The sequence below is a fragment of the Lagopus muta genome, chromosome 1 (genome assembly GCF_023343835.1).
Source record: "Lagopus muta isolate bLagMut1 chromosome 1, bLagMut1 primary, whole genome shotgun sequence".
NCBI lineage: Eukaryota > Metazoa > Chordata > Aves > Galliformes > Phasianidae > Lagopus > Lagopus muta.
Window position 1 is genome coordinate 152241205 of NC_064433.1, and position 23507 is coordinate 152264711.

Consider the following 23507-nt stretch of genomic DNA (forward strand, 5'->3'; position numbering starts at 1 on the left):
AGCTGGGAGGTGGTGTTGATCTGCCTGAGGGTAGGGAGGCCCTTCAGAGGGATTTAGACAAGCTGGATCGCTGGGCTGAGGTGAGCGGGATGAAGTCCAACAAGGCCAAGTGCCAAGTCCTGCACTTTGTGCACAATAACCCCATGCAGCGTTATAGGCTTGGGGATGAGTGGCTGGATGATTGTGAAGAAGAGAGGAACCTGGGGGTGTTGGTTGATGCTCGGCTGAACATGAGCCGACAGTGTGCCCAGGTGGCCAAGAGGGCCAACGGCATCCTGGCCTGCATTAGAAATAGTGTGGCCAGCAGGAGCAGGGAGGTGATCATCCCCCTGTACTCATCACTGGTGAGGCCGCACCTTGAGTACTGTGTTCAGTTTTGGGCCCCTCACTATAGGTAAGACTAAAGGAAATTGAGGTCCTGGAACATGTCCAGAGAAGGGCAACAAAACTGGTCTGGAGCACAAGTCTTATGAAGAGCGGCTGACGGAGCTGGGATTGTTCAGTCTGGAGAGGAGGAGGCTCAGGGGAGACCTCACTGCACTCTACAACTTCCTGAAGGGAGGCTGTGATGAGGAGGGGTTTGGCCTCTTCTCCCAGGCAATGAGCAGGACACGGGGTAATGCCCGCAAGTTGTATCAGAGGAGGTTTAGATTAGACATAAGGAAGAATTATTTCTCTCAGAGAGTGGTCAGGCACTGGTATGGCCTGCCCAGGGAGGTGGTGGAGTCGCCGTCCCTGGCAGTGTTCAAGAGGCATCTGGACGATGTGCTGCATGATATGGTTTAGTAGCTTGTGGTAGCAATGGTGATGAGGAAACAGTTGGACTAGATGATCTTATAGGTCGTTTCCAACTTTGTGATTCTATGATTCTATGATCACCTGAGAGAAATTATCTCCCCAGAGATATTTGTATATTCTAGTGCACATCAGTGCCAAATTTCAATTTTCTTACATTTATAAACTTCAGTATTGACAGACAGTAGCCTGAAATTGTATCATTTTGGATGAAGGTAACCAATAATTCTCTTTGTTGAAGATATATTTCAGTGTCACATCTTAGGGTTGAGATTTCTGAGAAATGAGTATCTCAGAAGATTTGAGAGAATTATCTGAGATATTATCATCTTTATATTAACATCCTTCCTGTCAATACGGTATTAATCACACACCTTTATCTGTGTTTGCATCACTGTGATGACTACAGATATATACTTGAATATGTATGAACACACATACACAGAGACAAACATATTTGAAGATTGCATTTGTGTGTGTTTAGGTGAATAATATGTACAACATTAACCATTGCTTCCTTCAAGTTTTCCATCAATGATTTCTTTGGAAACAGACCTAACTTACAGAAGACAAAGAATGAAAGATGTAGAGAAATGAGTTAGAAATATTCACTCTGATCAGCTGTGCCATATATTGCCATCATAACATTACCATTTTGGTCTCATAACACTGGTATTTTTTCTTTCACGCCTGGGAGGAAGGGCCTAGAAGGACTGTATCACCGACTTAGATAAATGGGATTGAGTACACCCTCACCAAGTTTGTAGATAACACTAAGCTAAGGGGTGCCATTGATAAAACATAAAAGAGAGATGCCATTCAAAGGAACCTGGACAAGCTTGAAAACTGGGCCTGCAAGATCTTGATGAGATTTAACAAGTCCAGTGATAAGGTGCTACACTTGGGTTGGAACAATTCCAGATATGTGTACAGACTGGGAGAAAAAGTCATCGAGAGCAGCCCCATACAGGATCTGGAGGTTCTGGTGGATGAAAAGCTTAATGTGAACCAGCATCATGTGTTTGTAATCCGGAAGGCCAACCATATCTTAGACTGCATCAACAGGGTGGTGGCCAGCAGGATAAGGGAGGTGGTTGTCTCTCTTTACTCTGCCTTTGTGAGAACTTGTCTGGAATACTGTGTCCAGATCTGAGGTCCTCAACACAGGAAAGTTGTGGAGCTGTTGAAACAGGTCCAGAGGAAGATTATCAGAGGACTGGAGCACATTTCTTATGAAGAAAGTTAGAGGGAGCTGGGCTGATTCAGCCTGAAGAAAAGAAGGCTTTGGGGAGACCTCATTGCAGCCTTCCAGTACTTAAAGGGAGCTTATAAACAGGACAAAGTTTTTGCATGGACAGACAGTGATAGGACAAAGGGGAATGGTTTAAAGCTAAACGTGGAAAGATAATTAGATTAAATATTAGGAGGAAATTTGTTACTCACAGAGTGATGAGGCACTGGTGCAGGCTGCCCAGAGAAACTGGATGCCCCATCAAGGCCAGTTTGGATGGGACTGGGCAGCCTGGTCTGGTGGGTGGCAGCCCTGCCTATGGCAGGGGTTGGAACTAGGTGATCTCTAAAGTCCCTTCCAACCCAAGCCATTCTATGATTCTATAATTCTGTGATTCTATTGTTCTATGATTCTATAATTCTGTGATTCTATTGTTCTATGATTCTACGATTCTATCATTTTATGATATCTCTAACCTTAGCTCTGAAAAGACATATATCATAGGATGTTCCCCTGGAATCTTTTGGGAAAAAACTTTAGAACTGAACTTTACACATCACAAATCAAAATGAGAAACTATTTGAAAGCTCAAATGTTAGTCAAGACAAAAAAAATTCCACACATCATTATTTTAGCAGGAACGATATGCACCAGAGAGATTCTTCTTTAACAGATAATGTAGACAATGAACTTTAGTTGGAGACTCGATATTTATTTGACAAAGGAAAATGTAAAGATAGATAGAAATCTCAAAATGACTTGGCAAGTGTTTTAATTTAGACACTCGTAAGAAATTATCTCAATATTTTGAAGTGTAGAATAGAATACAGATAATGTAAAATAAGTCAGCAATAGTTCTAACAGAAACAAGAACAAGTAAATGAACCATCATTTCTTGAATGCAAAATCAAAACAGACTAGAAAGATCTCTTTAATTTCTTCTGTTTCTATTTCATAAAGGGTAATAACTTAGTCCAAAATGGAAAAGTGTGAGAAGTTCAATGCATATTGGAAATGCAGCATCTTGCCAATATATATTATTCCTCATTTGAAACAATTACTCTTCATAATTGAATCAATTCACTGTGCTTTATGCAAAGTCAGTGACTCACAAGGGAAAAGAAATCTAAGAGCATTGCAGCTCTTAGATTATTTAATTTTGATACCAAGTAAAAACAGTGTTTTAGTAGTTTACTCCTTCAGTTGTCTCTGTACAGCATGCTTATGATATTCTTAAATTGTCTTCACCAAGATTTCATAACAAAGCAGGGTTGTTGTGTCTCAGTTTTTAGTCTGGGAAAGTAAGGGAATTATCTGTCTTCTCCTTTGCATTAATTTGCTTGTATTATTCCATAAGCATTGAAGAATCCAGGAGCACCTATACCAACTTTGGTTTCTAGGAGTTATGTAAGTGAAAAAGACAAATTACCCACATCAGTTTCAGTCTCTTAATGACCACACAATTAAGAGAATTTTTTTTTCTTTTCTTTTCTTTTTCTTTCTTTTTTTTAATTTATTTTTTATTTTTTTTATTTTTTTAAATAACTGCAGAATTGCTGTGCATCTGGCCTGTGTCTGCATTAAAGAATTCTAAAAAATTCATAATGGAGCCAGTACTAACTCTGCTGCAGCAGTAACTGATCTAATGGGGACAAACTCTGCTAACTTCTACTTTTACCATCATTATGTCCATTAATACATTATCTCATGTAGAAAAAAGCACAGTCAGGCTGAGCACCAAACAACTGCGGTAATCTGTATAAGATCAAAATGATCTTCATCATGTGAAATATTATTGCATAGAAATTGAATGTTTACCAGTTTCTTAACTACATTGGGAGCACTGTCCCAATTTTTTTTATTAAGTAAAGTTGAACTTTATTCTTCTTAACTTACTTTCGCCAGATATAAGACAAATTTTAGATATGAAGCAAGCTCTCTCTGTCATCAGTAAAGAACATCCAAAGGACAATTTATGCAAGTAATCTTGTGCAAATACTTTGAAAATGCCTAAATTTTCCACTGACTATAGAAGAAGTCTAGATGACTATCTTAGATTAAGTGCTTAATTTCAGTACAGCTTAAAGAAGGTGGGGTCAGTCATATCCCATATATAATACAATTTCAGTAATAATGTGGGTATTATATAGTTCCATGCAGAAGTAGTTTTCTTCTATGTTTATATGTATATATACATGGAAGCAATATAAGTGGATGTGTGTCTGAATATGCAAACTTAAATATGGAATCTGTGTGTCTTAAGAGCTTCATAAACTTAAATTACCACAGATATAATGGAGCACACAAAAATATATTCCATCTTTATGCAACAAATAGTTTAAAACTTTGATGGTAGAGATCAATAGTACACTAAAGAATACTTCCTTTCTAATCTCTGTTGCAGTAGCTTAACATGTACTTAAAAATATTCAGGACCTTGATCTTGAGACCAGTCACAGCATGGCATAAAAAATAATGCCACAAAGAGTGAGAGAAAGCATGAGATTTTAATCCAGCAACAATGAGATAGTCTTATTCATGTCTGGTGCACAGTGAAATCATTTATATAGGTTCTTTTTGTCGTCGTTTTGTTTTGTTTTCCTACACATCACAGAATCACAGAATGGCTTGGGTTGGAAGGGACCTCAAGGATCATCAATCTCCAACCCCTCTGCCACAGACAGGGCCACCAACCTCTGTATTTAACACTAGAGCAGGCTGCCCAGGTCCCCATCCAACTGGCCTTGAACACCCCCAGGGACATGTTCCCTAATTGATTTAATCTCTGCGTTCCGAAATCTTCGTGCTTAATCTAAACCTACAGATTCACTGACCATTCTTCAGTATATTTTCTACAGTAACATACATGGTGTAAATAAGGAGAATGCAAAACAAAAGTAAACGAGAAGCCAAAACTACTGCCACTGCAACAATGGGACAAAATTTGCTGATTTATCATCAAAATGAAATGTTGGTTGTCATTATCTTTCTGCCAGATTTTATGCATATATACGTTTGCATAACTCCCACTGATTTAATTAGAATTTATTCTTATGTACTAGAGAAGTGGGTTTGGCTTAAGGTTTGTAATCATATCACATTAAAAATACTTGTTCTTCAGGTGCAGCCAGAAGTTCAATGAATTAGCGTCACACAAACCACAATATGTAAATATTTAGGCTCATTATTTTTTATTTTACAAAACATCTCAGAGTGAGTAATGTATTCTGTTACACTACTTGTCTTATCAGGGATAGTATTTCTTGCCAGTGTCAAAACAAACCAAACAGGAGAGCTAAAAAATTATAATGCAGAATGCAGGAAATAATGTATACTGAGAGGAGTCATTGAGAAGCAATGAAATGAGACATTAAAGGATTCTAATAATTAATCTCTTGTTCTGTTCCACCAGATTATATCAGGAAGATGATAGGATGTTTTTAGCAATATCATTACTTCTTGTTAGTGACACAAATACTATATGTAATACTATATATAATAGAAGAATTCTTTTTCAAAATCACTTTGACAGTATCTCTATAAGAAAAGACATTCACAGGTGACATAATCAGTGCTGTAGGTTGGAATAAGACTATTTCTCCAGTTCTCAGCATTGTACAAGTGATATGAATATTCCTCTGCGTAGGATTTAATTTCCAATTAAAGCACTTAAATTCAGGTGTTCATTACAATGCATTTATGAACTGTGTATTTATTTGATCTCACATTATAGACACAGCACCCTATTCAGTTCACCTAAATATAGATGTTTGGTGCCCTTTATAATATCAAAGGGTACCTGAGACCCCATGTAGTGCTGACAAAAGACAGGACCTACACAACAGCTGAGTTCTTCTAATTAATAGCAAAAAGCCAAGCAGAATAATCTAGACAGTGGAGTCAAGCCTTGGTCAGTGCACAGTTATAATTCGCTTCCCTGAAGGTATGTATCAAGTGGCATTAGACACTCCTAGGATGTTAAAATTTCTGTATGTATCTGATGGAGGTGATTCAAGACTGGAAATTTTCCACAAAAGTGACTGTATTCTACATGTAAAACTGTAGTGAGTCTGAAATGGCACAGCAGATACATATTTAAGTAACTGCAGATGTAGTCTGAAAAGCTATTGGAGTAGACATCCTGGGGTAAGCTTCATTTTGCTAAAAATGGGTGTGATATTTGAGATTCCATGGGATATCTGAGAAACCTTCATGAGTTGAGGAAGGTACGAGAGCACATCTTGTGCTCTTCTGAAGTTGCAGCTCAGCTCACTGAGCCTAAAATGAGCCTAGTCACCTATCAGCATGCATCAAGATTCATCTCAGTGTTAGTTGTGCTGAATACTCAATGCTGTCTTGTAATGGGCTTTTTTGACTACAGTGGGATCTTGCATTGCATATTGGTATTTATAAAATGGACACATAAATTTGTGTGACTGAATCTGGAGTTGAAATTAAATCAGTTAATGTGTCTGGTTAGAGTCATTCCAAATATTTAATGTAAGACTGTATATAGCAGTATTACAATGCTATATAACATGAAACTCAAACTTTATACCAGCCACCATGATGCTGGAGGGCATCCCTAGTTTTCCTGTAATTTCATCTTGCATCTAAACTTTTAAACATGAGTCATATATATAAATGGCCTCCTACAGTGACCTTCATATGAAGCCAACTCTACTTCATAATCATGGTCAATACTGCTGAAAAAAACAGCTTTAAATGCTGCAATATGAGCAAGAAAATCCATGAGCCATTGTTGGATTCGATACCTTCTATACAAAGTACAAATTTTGTAAAAATTTTTATGATACCTTTCATACCATGAGTAATTTGATACACTGGAGGAAAGGGAAGGCATCCAGAGGGATCTGGACTAAAGGCTTGAGGCTAGAGAAGTGGGCCCGTGAGAATCTAATGAGGTTCAACAAGGCCAAGTCCAAGGTGTTGGACTTGGGTCGGGGCAATCCCAGGTATTTGTACAGACTGGGGGAAGTTCTTGAGAATAGCCCTGTGGAGAAGAACTTGGGATTCTTGGTGGATGAGAAGCTGGACATGAGCCAGCAGGGTGCACTTGCAGCTCTGAAAGCCAACTGTGTTCTGGGCCATGTTTAAAAAGGGATGGCCAGCAGGGAAAGGGAGGTGATTGTCCCCCTCTACTCTGCTCTTGTGAGGTTCCATATGGAGTACTGCGTCCAGGCCTGGAGTTGCCTGTACAGAAAGGGAGGTGACTGTTTACTTGGGTTGATAGTATTAGGACAAGGGGGATTGCTTATAAACTGAGACAGAGGAGGTTTAGGTTAGATATTAGGAGGAAGTTTTTCACCAAGAGGGTGGTGATGCCCTGTAACAGGTTGCCCAAGGAGGTTGTGGATGCTCCATCCCTAGAGGCATTCAAGGCCAGGCTGGATGTGGCTCTAGGAAGCCTGGTCTAGTGGCTGGTGATCCTGCAGGGGGGGTTGAAACTAGGTGATCACTGTGGTCCTTTTCAACCCAGGCCATTCTATGATTCTATGATAATTTTTCCCTCTCATTTGTACTATCTAATGTGCTCATTAAACTATACAACTTAAAACAAGCCAAGTGATGAACTGCAAACTGAACAGATTAGTTTAATATTCTGAAGTATGGATACTAATACATTGGAAGAGCACAGATTTGATCTTACATTTCTGCTCTGAAAACAAGACAAATGCTTACATGTCTGAGAGGCAAACAGACATTTGTTCTATTGAAAATAACTTGTCCACACAATTTTTATACTATTGTATACACATGATGTAACACAATCTAAACCTCTTGCTAGTAAAAACAAATTACTTAAGATTCATGTCTTTAACCAAGAGAATTTGGAATCATTTTTAAGCTGAAACATAGCTTACAGTGTAAGTCATCTTTTTTTCTCACTTTTACAAGCTAGACATTTAAAAATTAAGTACCACATAATTAGTCATCAGAAGGTCAGGTTTTGCACTCACTTGTGCCAGAATGCGTTCATAAAAGGACTAATGAAAGCAGTGTATTTACATTAATGATATATTTATATCACTGAGAGATTAATCACATTCAGTGTATTTAAAAAGAGCAGGACACTGATCTAAGCAACATACATTCCCACGAGTATTACCTTCCAACCGAGGTTGTCAGATTAGATACCCAGAATTAATGTGAGAGTCCAAATAAATGGAGCCTGATGAAAATTCTCACAAGGTGATTTCAAAACTTATGTAAGTTTAAATCACTGGAGCTTCATTAAATGCTCTAGCGAAATCCAGTGCTCAGCCAAGTACAGCACCAAATATTTTTCTGTCAGCCTGGAAACTGACATACATTATTATGAATATAATGAACAGGGTCACTTACGGTCTGTGTCCTTCAGTGGCATGGGGTCATAGCTTCTGACTGCAGCTCTCAGTGTAAAGTCAGTGTCTGTGAAAAGCAAGAAACATATTGTATTTTACAGAGTCCACATTCAGAAGGTCCAGGCAATTGCTATCTTTTGCCATTTTGTGTTTGAAGTACCCAAATTGCAGCCCTGCACAATGACCATTTGGTAGCAGGGAACTGAGAGTGTGTGGTATACCTCTTGGAGTGTGACTGCATGAGTGATTTTTAGGCTTGAGGATTCCTAAATTGAGAGATTCCTGGGGAATACTAGAGAAGATAGGGCATGGAAGAAGCCAGCTATGGTGCTTCCATACAGAAAATAAGCATGAAGGTCTGCTGTGAAGAAGGAATCTAAATGGAAAGGTTATGAAACACAAGATGCATAATAACAAAACAAAATATGCCTAGTGTTCTGTGCCTTTTTACCCACAGCAAAAGTGTGTATCCTAGCAGTTGAAGGGCCTACCAGCAGAAGTGCTCTGACTCATCGGATTCTGTTTGAGGAATAGCCAGAACAAATGCAGATAGCTGATAAATGCACCATGTATGTCATCTACAGATAATGTTTAGTAAGAACATGTTAGTTTGGAAGAATACTGAAACATAGATGTCATAGTCAGCCTAACTACTGCTACTTCAGAAAACCCACAAAAGAGAAGAGCGGGCAGTTAACTGTTCCTATTGCATTCCTATAGAAGTTTTTCGGGGGGGGGGGGGGGGGGGGGGGGGGAGAGGGAAAGGTTTACTGAACTTTTCTGAGGTGTACTTTTCAGAGAAATATATGCAGTATAATTGCTCTGAAATAGCACATCCCACAGGTATCATGACCATCCTCTGATTATCACTCATCATTCAGTTTTAAGGTAACACTGAGGTAGTTACAAATTCTGCAGTCATTTTGCATGGTGGCAGTCTGCCCTGGAAGATTCTTTCTTATCAGCTCTGTGTCTTTCCTCTGTGCCTTACCACAGGAATCAGGAATAATTCTCTTATTTTGTTATCCTTTTGCATGAAATGAGAAACTTGCTGAAGCAAGTATTTATAGCAGTAGTTCTATATACTGTAAAGGAAAGGCAACACAAGGAAGGTCCTGCTTTCTGATAGTCCGTCCAAAGCTATCCAGGTATAGCTTGGCTCGTCCTTGCCCTTTTCAATATCTAAATTGCATTACAAGATGATAAGAAATACACTGAATACTCACAATGGTTGCTACAGGAATGTAATGTAGTTACAGATGAGAAGAGAGATGGTCTGTCTGAATACAAGTGAGGAGAAAGGCAGTTCCCCAAGACAGTATCTCCCTCTCTCAGAACACTGCTAGGATTCATATTCTGGGACCATGATAAACTGTGGGAAAACAATGAATAATTGGCAGTCTCTTACAGTTGCTTCAGAACTCAGAGCTACCATGCAGCTAAGTGACCTCTGGTTCTGCAGGGTCACAACGAGGTAAATAATAGGACAGAGGCAGTAAATGAAGCATTATTGTGCAGACTCTGCCTGTACTGTATCAGTTCTGTAGAAAAATAAAGGTTTCCTGTGTTCTCTTCCTCTATGGTCTCAACTGTGTGATTAAGCACAGCACTGTGTGGTTTGAGTTGCTTTGCCCCAGGCTATGCACTGGGAGGTTCAGAGAAACAAAAAGATTCCCAGAATTATGTAGTTTACATAATGAAAGCTTGGGTAAACTGCTTTATATCTGTGGTCTAGGACATATGGAGTGACCGAGGGGCAGTCCCATGATCGTGCCTTGCAGCAAGAGGTGAGACAAGGGGAGAAGTGGTCGTGCAGCCTACTTTTCCTTTTCCAAGATGTGTGTGCCTCCTCTACTCTTCTCCCCAAAGTTACTCAGGTCGTAAGAGTATAATCTACAAAACTGTCCTTTCAATGCATGAGCACATTTGCTTCAAATCAGTGACTGCGTTTCAATATGAAGTACATCACTGAGAGAAGGGAGGAACAAGGTGCATTATACTAGACAGAATGCAATAGGTATATTGTCCTTCCAGAAATCAATGCCACTGGGACATGGCATTGCAGAAGATCTTGTAGTGATTTTCCCTGGGAAGTTCTTATCCCTTTCTAGCAAAATAGAGAGTAGAAAACTGTGGAATTTTAATTATACTCAAAACTCAGAATAAAGCAGTAATACGAAATGTAGAATTACAATAACTATTTTGTTTGTTTTAACAAAATATACAAAATATGTTTGTTTGCTTTTTTTGTTTGATTTCTAGACAGTCTCACAGATCATGATTTACAATTTTTAAACATTCAATACCAATCACATCATGGTAAAGTTATTTTTATCTAGCAAAAGATGCTTGGCTTGTCAATCAAAACATGCAGCATTTTCACAAATACGCAATATCTCTGCTGCCTTGAAACAAGATCTGGACTTCCTCCCAGAAGCCTTTACTGTTGCCAGAAATCCTTGTACACATGAACAATACCAATTAAATAATCAATATGATTCACTTCAGATTAAAAATATTATGTCAGGCCCAAATTTGAATTTTAGACAGCGGGTCTTTCCAGGTAAATTAGTCAGAATTGCACATTATATTTGCACTTCCTTTGAACATCAAATCTGCTCCAGCAAGTTTTTCACAGGCAAAATTAACCACTTTCACACTCCATTTTAATCTTAGTCATTCATCTAATACTCTTCCTCTACTGATCCAGACAGCAATTTATCTACTTTTCTACTACAAATGAAACATCATATGGTTAATGGGAAAAAGGAAATACATAACTTCTAAGAATCAGAAGCAGATTTGAAGTAGTCATAGCTGTGGGATGTTTTGTTTGTAGCTTACTAATATTTAACATAAATGACAAAATCTCCAAATTGTCATCTGAAATCTGGGAAGAAAACTCTCTAACTCCAGTGTGATATTAGAAAGCAGTATTCCTTTATTCCTCACGATATGTACAGGGCGATCTGACAAATCAAGCACATGCGCTCAGAGTTCAAGTTCTACATTTAGGCAGTTAAGACACACATATGCAATACATTTGTCCTTAAACTAATATACTGATTCCTATTGCTAAACCAGCCTATATGAAAGTAATAGAAGACATTTCTCATCAAAAGCTACATGCCACACTTACGGGCAGAACTATACTATGGGCCAACAATATAAACTTAAGCAGCTCTTTTGTATCCAGTAGCCCTCTAGGAATAGTGAGCGAAGTATGAACTTGATGTGGTGGCAATTCAGTGAACAAGAAAGAGAAGAACAATGGAAACTCTAGAAAGACATGCATTTACAAGAGAAAAAAAGGGAGGAAGCTGACAAAAGGCCCCACAATAGACAGAGTTTTTGGAAAACGTGCAGAATATCTGTTGAATATCTGAGTCTGAAAATGTTTTTCACAACAAGCTTATCTGGCACAAGAGAATTAATAATATATTTCATTACATCTGGCTTTCAACAAAGTATCTGAAATATATCAGTGCTGGCTTGGGTGGCCAGTCTGCTTTGGTGGTCACTTATTTTCCCATCAGAGACATTCAAGTTTATCTCGGATTAAAGTTCTACTATAATTAAATTTTATGATCAGTAACAGCAATCCATTTTCATTTAGATTAATGATATATCACTCTGAACATTCTGACAAGACAGAGAAGGTCTTGGAAAACAGGCCAAAAATGCTGTAGATGTTTACGTACATCATACCATTCAGCTGTTTCACAATGAATTTGCTTGGAGATATTTCTATCTGTGTTTTTATAGGAGATCTGAGGTATTTATTTTTGCCTCCAAGAACTGTTGATTAAATAATTCTTTTCAAATGAACTTTAAGTTTACTCAGTTTTCAAGAAGCAATCTGACAACTAACATTTTAAATGTTGAATCAGATTTTCTTGTAAAATGCCAGAAAATCTGTCGTCTAATAACTGAGGCCTCATTAAGGACAATTATGCTCAAACTAGAGTCTTTGGGTTTGATGTTAGCTTGATTTTAGTTACTAGTGGAGACAGCCACCAGACAAATACAATAAATGAACCTGGATTTCATCTGGAGACATCTGTCCATGTAAACATCTCTCACTCAAACAAGATCAGGAGAAAGAGCTAGGTGTGCCATCCAGTCAATTGTAATCTGACCAGTACCAGCGTCAGAAAGGTATCTCTGTTTCTGACAGCATACAGGCATTAGGAGGAGCTGAGCGACCCAAGTGAATACAGATGAGCATGTAGTCACACCACCTTCTTCTTTCTTTAACTACAATTATCATACAGCTGATATCTTTCTCACATATTTCCTGAGTACACAAGTGCTAATTATGCCCACACACTACAATTTCAGTTAGGTCCTTAACAGAATGACTTTGTTCTTGTTTCTGTGGTTCCTCTCCTTTGGAAAACATTGCAGCCTAACACATTCTCATCTGGAAGATTCACTTCACAAAACTGTCAGAATAGCTTGGCATATCTGCAGAGAGCCAAAGTCCTCAGCTGTTTTCTAGGGGAAACCGTGCAGGTGTCAGACAAAAGACATACTTCAGAGTATGAAACTCTTAATATATTAATCTATAACTCTCAGTCTGCAGTGACATTGTCACGAGAAAAATACTCCATATGCTATGAAGAAAAACCGTAATGGGGGAACTTTGACAGCATGAGCACTGAGCCATGAGAAACTCTTGCCTGACAAAACATACAAGCATTTCATTTTCTAAATAATTGGTAGTTGGTGAAATATTTGTGCATACTTATCATTGTGTCAGAGATGTCAGGGCCAATTGAACGTCTGAGGCATTCTGCAACTGGGATGACAATGGCCCTCCACTGTGCAATTCATACTGCTGTACCTCAGTGAAACCTTTTATGTCCCGTGTCAGACAGACATACTCAAATGTATCTGCTCTGCATGACACTGGTGACATTCTTTTTTGATAGCAGTGGACTTTCATTTAGTCTGGATCTGTTAATGTTAATGTGAGCAGGAAAGGATGTGAACCCCATACTGAGTGCAGTTTACCATGTGCTATACACAGGGTATTTGCTTAAAAAAGTTTTCAAATATTTCTTATATCTGTAGGTTGCTATTCTACCTATTGTCATTTTGAATCACTTCTGCACTCTTAACAGCAGTGCATAATGTGCAGAAGAACATAATTTAAGCAGTAGTAGAATACACACTAAGCTGGAATTTGTTTCATATCACCAGGAATTCTATTGCAAGCAAACACCCTCACTCTTTATCTCCAGTTCATCATTAAAGAAGAGAACACTCCCTCTGGTATGCTCTAATAGCCCCATGCCATGTCAGATATGCAAAGCAATAATAAATCCACTTTAGCTTGTTAGTTTACTGCTGTTTTCTATCACCAGACAAGCACAAAGCAACTGGAATGTGTCAGTGAATCTGGCCCTAAATCACACTTCCTTTTTTTCAAGTGGAATTTTCAAGCCATGCCAAGTAATGACATTCCAGGGAAGAGTGTTACACTATATTCAGTGGCTTTCTAGTATGCAGATAGCTCAGTTCTCTGGAAGCACTGGTTGCATGGCACTCTTCAGGAAAAGGCAATTTAATCCCAGCCCTGTTGACGAATTAAATAGAATTTACTAGAGTAGTATGTACAAATATATTCTTTGTGAAAGAGGTGCAGCAGCATTCAACAACTTAACTTATTATTATTTGTGTTATGAAAACGTTCAGAAACATTGATAAAACTATAATTGTAGTGGAGAAAGTTTCTTCCTATGTTCCTGCTATTTGAACTGTGCTACATCTACATCGTACTGTTGTTTTATCAAGAGAAAACCAGAAGTATGAGTGACAGTTAAGAAGATAGAACTGCACTGCTGGGTCTGAGTTAAAAGTCGGATCTGCACTAGGTTAAAAGACATGCATAGAAGATGCAAAAACAGTGCTTAGTAAGCCTGGAGAGACAAAAGGTTTTCTTTAGCAAGACATAGAAGCCTATAAAGGTCTCGTTAACACCATATTCCAAAATTACCATGCTGGTTCCACAGCCCGACTAAATGAAGTGACAATACATTTGATGTTGCTGATACAAAAAAAAAAAAAAATTTCTTTCACATGTCACTGACCCAGAGAAAACTATGAGATTACATCAAAACCTAATGAAACATTAGGATGACCTGAATGCTCCTGTGGTCAGAGAACGACTTCATAAAATGTATCTTTGGAAATTATGGGACTTCAATATTGTTTTGCTTAATGTGACAGGAAAAGAAGTCTGACTGTTTTTCTCAAAATCACGTATAACAATTTTAGTTCCCTTAAATAAAAACATGGATCAAATTATCTACATGCTAAAAGAAAAAAAAAAAAAGGAAAATTCTGTACAAATACATCTGGTCCATTGATAGACAGCAATCCAAGTAACTTAGGACAGGAGAGAATGTGTTTGTATGGAGAGCCACTTTCCACATTTGCGACTTAATTGTCCAGCCTAGCAGGGCTTCAAATACAGGCAACCCTTTAAGGTAGTTAGGGAAATAAAGCCTATAACTGAGGTGGAGATCCTATAGAGGACCACGTTTCTTTTTTTTTAAAGAAAAAGGAGAGAGAGATTTCTTTAGTGTATATTCTTCTGCTCTTATTCCATTGGTGATCTATTTCATAGATATTCCACAGCGCTATAATTTAGTGGTGCATGGCTTCCTAGGGTAAATTGGTGATGTAGAAGTTGGTATATATTAATGGCCTGATTTCACAAAGCCAAACAATGTGATCCATCTCCTCTCTAGGCTGAACTATCTCCCATCCCTTGGTCTTTTCAAAGGGCAAGTGTACTGGTTCCCCTAAGCATCCTGGTGGCCCTTTTTTGGACCATTCTTAGGAGAGGAGCTGCACAATTATTTCTTTGGCAAATACAGCTCAGTACAGAAGTTAGGTACACTCCATTTTAAAGTTAATTCATTCAGTATGTATTTGAAATATGTATTTATAATCCAGTATCTGCAGGAGTTGTTCTCACCTAAACCTTCCTTTACATTGTTGAGCTTTGAAATGTTTCTCTTTAGACTTTCAGATCACAAATGTCTCATATAAAACTCTATATGGTATTCAATCACTCCCTTAGGTTTTTAACTTCTCTCACAATTGTGACAAGTGTATTTGAAGATCAAGTCCACCTGTGCAGTACTCTTACAGATCAAAAATCTTATGAGATTTCTAAAGGTATTGATTACATTAAGGATTTGGAACTAAAAAACTGCTTAGGATTTGCAATGGGAAGATCAAGGCAGCAATTTATCTCCTATATTCCTGGAGAGAGAGAACAAATTCTCAAGGGACCGCAAACAAACTGATCTTCATGAGGAAAGAAAAGTTGTATGAAATCCTAGATGTCTCTAGTCACTTCTGAGAGATAAAGAATTGAGCATATAGTCTGACCAGAATTTTAATGTATTTTAACAACTCCTTCTTGCCTCAAAAATTATTAGTGTCTAATTATTTGGAGCTTTTAATTCTTTTGCCATTTTCTGCATTTCGGCCAGTCAAAGGGAAAAAAATATAAAGAAAGAGTCACAATAGAGTCAGGTACATATAAATGTTCAGATTTCAAAACATGTTGACAGTGTCTTATGTATTAAATAAACTATCAGAAACCTTTAGATCAGTTTTTTGATCATAAATTAACATAATTAAATAATCATAAATAATACAAAGGAAAATCAAGGTTAGACGTATTTAGGCATGTATGGATCATTTCTAACATGCTTTTAACTCTAAAAAAAAGATGTTGCTGGCATTACTGCTGGCGATAGAAAATGTTTTCACGAGTTTATTAGATAGGAAGCAGAGTGATCTCAGCAGGCATAGAAAAAATCTTTCAGATGCTCTAAACTTAGTATTTGTTACTGTATGACTTCCTCAGACAGAAAATTTATTACTGCTGAACAGATCCTGAACTATGCACTGAAAAGACTATTAAAGTCTTATCTCTGTATCAATGGCACAAATATATTTTAGCAGGACCAGTGTAATATCCATCTGTTCAATTCTGTCCACACAGCCATAATTTGAGACTAATACTAATTCTCATTCACACAGTCTGTTCATACTGATGAAATAACAGCCATAGGCCTTGATTTTCTACCATCTCTGTTTTTACTTAATTTTTACTGAAATATTAATATCAGAGCACAGAAAAGCCACACAACTGTATGTAACAAATGATAGGATATGCAGAATTGCCACAAAGCTGTACCAGATGATAGATACTAAGAAAAATGTGTTTATAGAAAGGGTGATCAAACACTGGAACAGGCTTCCTGGTGAAGTGGTTGATTCCCCAAGCCTGTTAATATACAAGAAGCATTTGATTAATGTTTCTTTAATTTTCGTTTAACCTTGAAGTGGTCAGGTAGATGGACTTAATGATCTTTGTAGGTCCCTTTCAACTACTCTCCCCTCCTTTCCTTAGAGGAGAAATCCAGACTACTCTCCTCATCTCTGTTCCATCTCAACGTTACAAAACACTTATTTGCTGTGAAAGTAACTGGCCACTGGCACAGGTCTCCCAGAGATGTTGTGGAATCTCCCAGCCTTTGGATACCTAAAAGCCATCTAGGCATCATCTTGGGCAACCTTCTCCAGGTGGCCTTGCTTGAGAAGCGGTTTGGACCAGACAGCCTCCAGAGGTTCCCTCCTATTTCAGCCAGTGATTTGTGATCTTTGATGCCAACAAATGAAGCCTCATAGATTAAGGCTTTCACAGGAAGGATGATAAGTAACTGGGTAACTATAAGAAAGAAGCTGGGACAGAATAGAGAATGTAGGCAAGTTCCAACTATTTAGTATAAAAGAGCACCTCAAGCTACATCTTACCTAGCTTTTCAACTTATCATATCCACCAAATATTTTTCCACAAGCCCTCTAAACTTCAGTCGTTGTCTTTTACTAACTCTGCCTACTGAGAATGTAGGAAGAGAGCAGAACACAGGTCATTGGAACTCCTACATGATAATCCAAAATTAACCACAACAAACATGAAACACCTGCCAACTTTATAATACATTTCTGTTTTAGCAATCGGTTACCTAAAGTCTCTCTATCAGTGAGAGTTACCTGTTCATGTAAGATGTAGAAGCTGTTTCACATTCTCTCTTTAATAACTTCATTCTGGTAAAGCCAAATTCTCTTTCTTTCTAGGCTGATTAATGTTTCAGATGAAAAGTTTAAGACGTTTTCACCCAGTGAAGTATAATTCCCTTTTCAGTCCACAGCTCTCTAGAAGCTCTTTCATTTAAAAAGGAATTCAGAATGAATCTTCTTGTATTCATCCGTGGTTATTTGTGGCGACGTCTGAAGTCCCTAACTCTGTAATTTAAAATACATTACACACTTTTTTCAGCTTCCTGATTATTTCTTAAGTACTTTTCTTCTGATAGCATTCAAAGAAACCTTCCAAGCCTACATTCACAATGTGTTTTATAATCCTGGCAAGAGTTTATCTTACTGGAATTTACAGGAGTCTATTGAGATGGAACAAGATTTCCTTTATTTTGAGTGGTCTCATGAAGGAAATACGACGCATTATCGATAAAACACCTTTTTCTGTTACATTCCCAAATCACAGTTTAGTTAATCAGCAGCTGAATCTTGTAATTTGCTATTAATACACTTACTTTGATTGGATATTTAAAACCACATAACAAAAATTTGTGATGCTTCTGTCAAGTTGCATTCATTTCAGACTTGGGAACTACTTAAGTACTTAATGAAGTGTTTTCACACAGAAAATCGTGAGTGAACTCTAGTAAGCTTGGATAAACCAACAGATGTCCAAATGATTATTTAAAAATCTTTTGAACTTAATCAAGTCATGTTTCATGACAACCTTACGTTAAGCTTCTCTCAAAAGATTCGTATCTTTTACTGGGCCAAAAATATATTAAAATTCCTTAGAATATACTGACAGACACATAAATTATCCAGTAGTAAATAATGCCCTGTAACCATTTTAAAATAAAGTTAACCCAATTTGATAGATTTGATTTTGGAAAGGGTTTTAGTTGAATTCATTTCAGTGATGGAAGAAACTGTATTTCTTATAATCTTTTTTTTTTTTTTTTAATAACATTAATTATTTTTAAAAAGTATTAGGAATTATAATGAAAAATTATCAATCAGTTATGCTGAAGTAGAAAATTATACTTAGAAAAGATTCTATAGTGACTGCATATCCTTTTTATGTTACACTTAAACACAGCAAAAGAAATAGCAAAAGAAATAAATTAAGAGAGAAGAACAAGAAAAGAGCATTTTTGAAAAGGGAAAAAAATCCAGAGAAAGAAAAAAAAAAGAACTTATTCAAATTCAAATGCCTAGAATCATGTTAGGAATTATGAGCTGATTTGTTGTATCAACAGCCAACACCAATGTGGCTTTGTTGAAGTCACTAATGCCTTTGCATCAGTTTTTCCACCTTTAACAAGAATATTTGTCAGCACAGAAGTAATGGTTGAAATTAGATCATCTTTTATGAGATGAAAACTAATGCTTGGAATCTTAAGCCTTCAAAACATTGTCCAATTATTAACTAGCTCACAAGAGCTTTAAAACATAAAGCATTGTGACAAGATTGTCTCAGTAGATCACAAACAGCCAATACAAATGTTTTTCCTCAAATATAGAAATAAATCATTTGTATAAAATAGAAAATGCCTGCTGTGCTTTTTATGAAAATAACAGTAGCACTTCAGACAATGAAGCCGAGGGTGGGACTACTAACAGTTATAAATACAACATTAACAACGTCATTGTATTTCCCTTGACTTCCACACTTCTATCTCTGGGGAAATAAAGGCCCTGTTACTTACTAACTTGAATTCCTGTCATTGTGCTTTGAGAATCACTTGCTTGAGATGAAAACATACAACTTATGCCTAAGGTTATCATATCTGGGGTCATACACAAATGCGAATGTATAGTTGAAATAAATATACATATATTTTATTTCTTCTTTTTTTTCTTTCTTTTTTTTTTTTTTCTTTTGTGAAAGGGACACAGAGAGAGAGCTTCAATAAACCAGAAATTAAAAAAAAACTATTAAAGTGATAGCAGAAATGTAGTGGGAAAGTGAAAGATTTCCCATAGTAATTTTACTAGAAAATAGCCATTATGTACTGTGATAATGATAATGTCATTATTAAGTTTTTGGTCTGTCCAAAGTGATGATGTCTCAAGTTTTGCAAAAATATCAATTCCATTATTTCCATTCCAATTTCTTTCCCTCCTTTTTGTCACTATACTGTTAAGTTGGACTGATGACATCAAAACACACTCTTCTCACACTATCTAGTTTTTTAATAGTTGTATGATTAAAGAGATATCTAAATTAAGAGCATTATTGCTCTAAGTTTCCTTTGTTGTCATTAGGACAGGGAGGTCCTGATGATTCTTACTCAGCAGATGTTGATTTCCCAAATCTCTCTCTGCAGATTTTGTTATTTCCTACTGAATCTAGGAGTTGTAGGAAAACAAATTCTAAATCGAAATGACTTTCACTATATATTTTTCAAACTACTTGCATGGTCTTCATGACAATTTAAGATTCTCCAGTCAATATTTATTTTCAGTGTAATTTGTGAAATCCCAATAAAGATAGTTCAGGTCATCAAATCCATTCAACTTACTTATTGTGCAGTAATCATTTAGAAACAGATCCTTGCCCACTGGAGGTTTCCCCTTAAGCACCCCAACATAACCAACCTTATTTCCGTATTTTCAGACCTTCTGAAACATTTTCATTATCATGATATTCAATACAATTTATCAGAGCACACTGCCTTTTCAAATACACACAAAAAATCTTTTTTTCTATAATGTAGAATATCCTGTCTCCTTTACTCGTTACATATTCATTAAACCTGGGTTTTGTCCAGAAAATGTATCACTGCTGCTGACGTATTGCTTTTGTTATCAATATTTTAACTAAGATAATTGAATTAATCAAATATATTTATTATTAATGATGCTATTCTATCCCTCCAGAAGCCCAATGGGAGCGATGTTACTGATTTTCAGAAGAATAGGACTGAATCAAAATTATTTGACTCAGTGCCAATAAAAAGTTTGTTTCGGTCTGAGCTTTTGGCTAGTTTCTACCACCAAAAATAGAGATAAAGGAAATGTTTCCTCTTGACCATGAATATTAACCCATTTGAATCAAAGTATGTGTTACACTCTGACAGCCAGTTTAGAAATGGAAATTGTAAAGAACAAGCAATAAGCTATTTTCTAGAAAAAGTAATGCTAACTTACTAGTGGTGACTGAAGTTATACATGGGCTAATTAGTATGTCAGGGCACAGATATTGAACAGAGACTTTAATGACAAAAGAGTCTCTGTCACGTAGTTTACTTTTGATTGAGTAAAAAATTTATGTGATAAAATGTGGAAAAATGAGGAATCTCAAGAAGTTCAGCTAACAAGTGTTGGAAAAAAGCTTATTATCTTTTTTTAACTTACATATCCTATCCTAAACACTCTTCCTGAACTAAAGCTCAGACACCAGTGTTCACCTCACCAAGTTTGAAATATCTAGAATCTTGACAATTAATTCTGAGCTAGTCACTGTGCTCTCAATAGACTCAACAGGAAGAGAGTAGTAGATAATCCAGAAGACAAATCTCCTGATCAGTTTTATGTCTTCATCTGCAGATGCAATTAATCACCTTCAGAGGCATCTGGTTTCATTCAAGCACAGAAATAGAAGGTACTTCAGGTTCAGAACCCTTCACACAGATGTCTAGCTCTGAAATTATTCTCGTGTGTAGTACAGCCTCTAGCATTCATTTTGTAGAGAAGCAAGGAAATCAGGAAAAACAGAGCTCCATTTAGCCAGAATCTGTCCACAGTTGCCTAATCATTGCTGAAGGTCTCATTTGCATCAGACTCTTTAAAACATAGCACTGAAATGCACAGATATTCTACAACCAGCCTGCAGTGACCCATTAACTTATTTAGATGGCTCTGCATCTAGATCTAAAAATGGATAGACTTTTCCTCTTTCCTACTTGACAGCTGTTAGTCCCCTCACTTGAATCTGAAACTCCTGTTCTTTGCCAGATGACCCTTTTGTTTCAGCTGCTCATCTATATGTTGCCTGTGTTATAAGTTGATCCAGACCTCACTGTGAAAGCTCCACCTGCTTATATTTGAGATGAGTGGCTCACAGCTGCATGACATTCCTCCCTAGACAGAAGACAACTCCAATTTCAACTATAACTGTGTCTTTGAGGCTTCCCTGGAAAATGCAGTTCATACCTGCATCAATAAATGCAATTATCCTGGAAACCTGGCATGACCTAGCTTACTTAGAGGCATCTAAGTGCTCTTTTTCACACACAAACCAAGGTGGTTGTGTCCAGATTTCTTACTGTAATAGTCTGTATCACACATTATCCCCATAAAGCACCTAGGAATTATTTAGCACAGCAATAGTTAGCACAGACATAACAACCTTGTGGTGCAGGTGTTTGCTAAGTAGCTTTATCCATACATTAATTCATAAGAAAAATGTGGAATTACTCCTTGTTTGCCAAATCTTGCTCTTGTACTACAGTGTTTAGATATGTAACTGTTCATGGTACTTAGCAGGCTAATGTGCTCTTGAAGCAAATCACCTGCCAAGGGAGAGGCAATAAGAGGGATGTGAAACTCTCATAGATGTCTTTTGACTAACATTCTCAAGACCATTTTCATCAATCAGCCATTGATATGTAGGAACCACAGATGCACATGTTTGCAGCTACCATCAAAAAGTTAGGGAAGGAACAAATTTCTCTATTATCTACTTTTTTTGTTCCTGACCGAAGAAACACACATATCAGTTTTCTCTTTGGCCTGTTGAGCTTATTGGAGTTCAAATATTAAAAGGGGTAAAAGTGTTCCTTAAAATAGCAGCCGAAAGAAAGAGTGATGAGAAAGGCAGCAAACTGTCTCTTTTCTTATCAGTAAGGGTAAGAACAGAGATAATCTGGCAGACACATTGCTGGTCTGATGTATATCAGTACTAACTAGCCCTAACCAACAACAAGCAGCAGTAAATCTGCACTGCTGCGCTTCTCAATTCCTAAAAGAGATATAAATTTATTAGGAATTAAGCTGGTTACATTGGCACTAACAAGTAACATTTGGCAAATTGGATGTTGCTATAAAGGAATCATACAACAGAGAAAATTGCAATTGCATTCTCAGATATTATAGTATTTTATCTTCCTTGCCCTAATTCTCATGGCTTTTTGGCCTTTGCATCTGGGCTTCTGGCATAACACAACTACGAAATAAATGTGCATTTCAGTTAAGTAATTCAAAGGAAGGGTTGCATCAATCATAATGCACAGGAATCATGTCTGAGGGATGCAACTTGTATTTATTCAGGAAATTCCCACTAAAATAAAGTGTCTTGTTTGCAAGGGCATTCTGTGTCTAAAATAGAGGAAGCAGTGATCCTCATTCACGTCATCAGAATAAGGAGGCAATGCATCTGTAGTGGGGACATGGGCTAAAGGGTTATCAGTCTCTTACATTTGACTAAAAATACAACTTTGGCACTTTATTTTTAACATAATAGAAGCAAGTTCTTTCTGCTGACAATGAGCAGAAATAGGGGAAGTGGCTCAGATATAAGAAAACCTTCTCTGTCATTTCTCCCAAATTAGAATGACCCTTTGTAATCTGCAATATTTACACTTGCTTTTCTTTATTATCACTTAAGTTTGTGCCTCTAAATCCTAGAAAAACAAAACAAACAAACAAAAACCGAAAAACAACAACCACAGAAGGGACAAGGAAACAACTGAAATATATCTATTGCAAAATTACTGTCCTGACTAGAAACCAGAATTGTAGAAGTGACCACGTACTGAGTTTTCTGTGAATTAAAGCTGTTTCCAAAAAGAACGCAGCTGAATTTACTTAATCAAACTGAATGCATACTGCAGGTAATATAATGATGCAATGATGTGAATTTTTGTTCAGTTTCTAAGTACATTTTATATGGTCTCATTCTAAAAGTCAGTCATCTATAAATGTCAGACACACCAAAAAAGAGGTATACAAGGCAAAGAGATAACTTTATTAACTATTTGCTC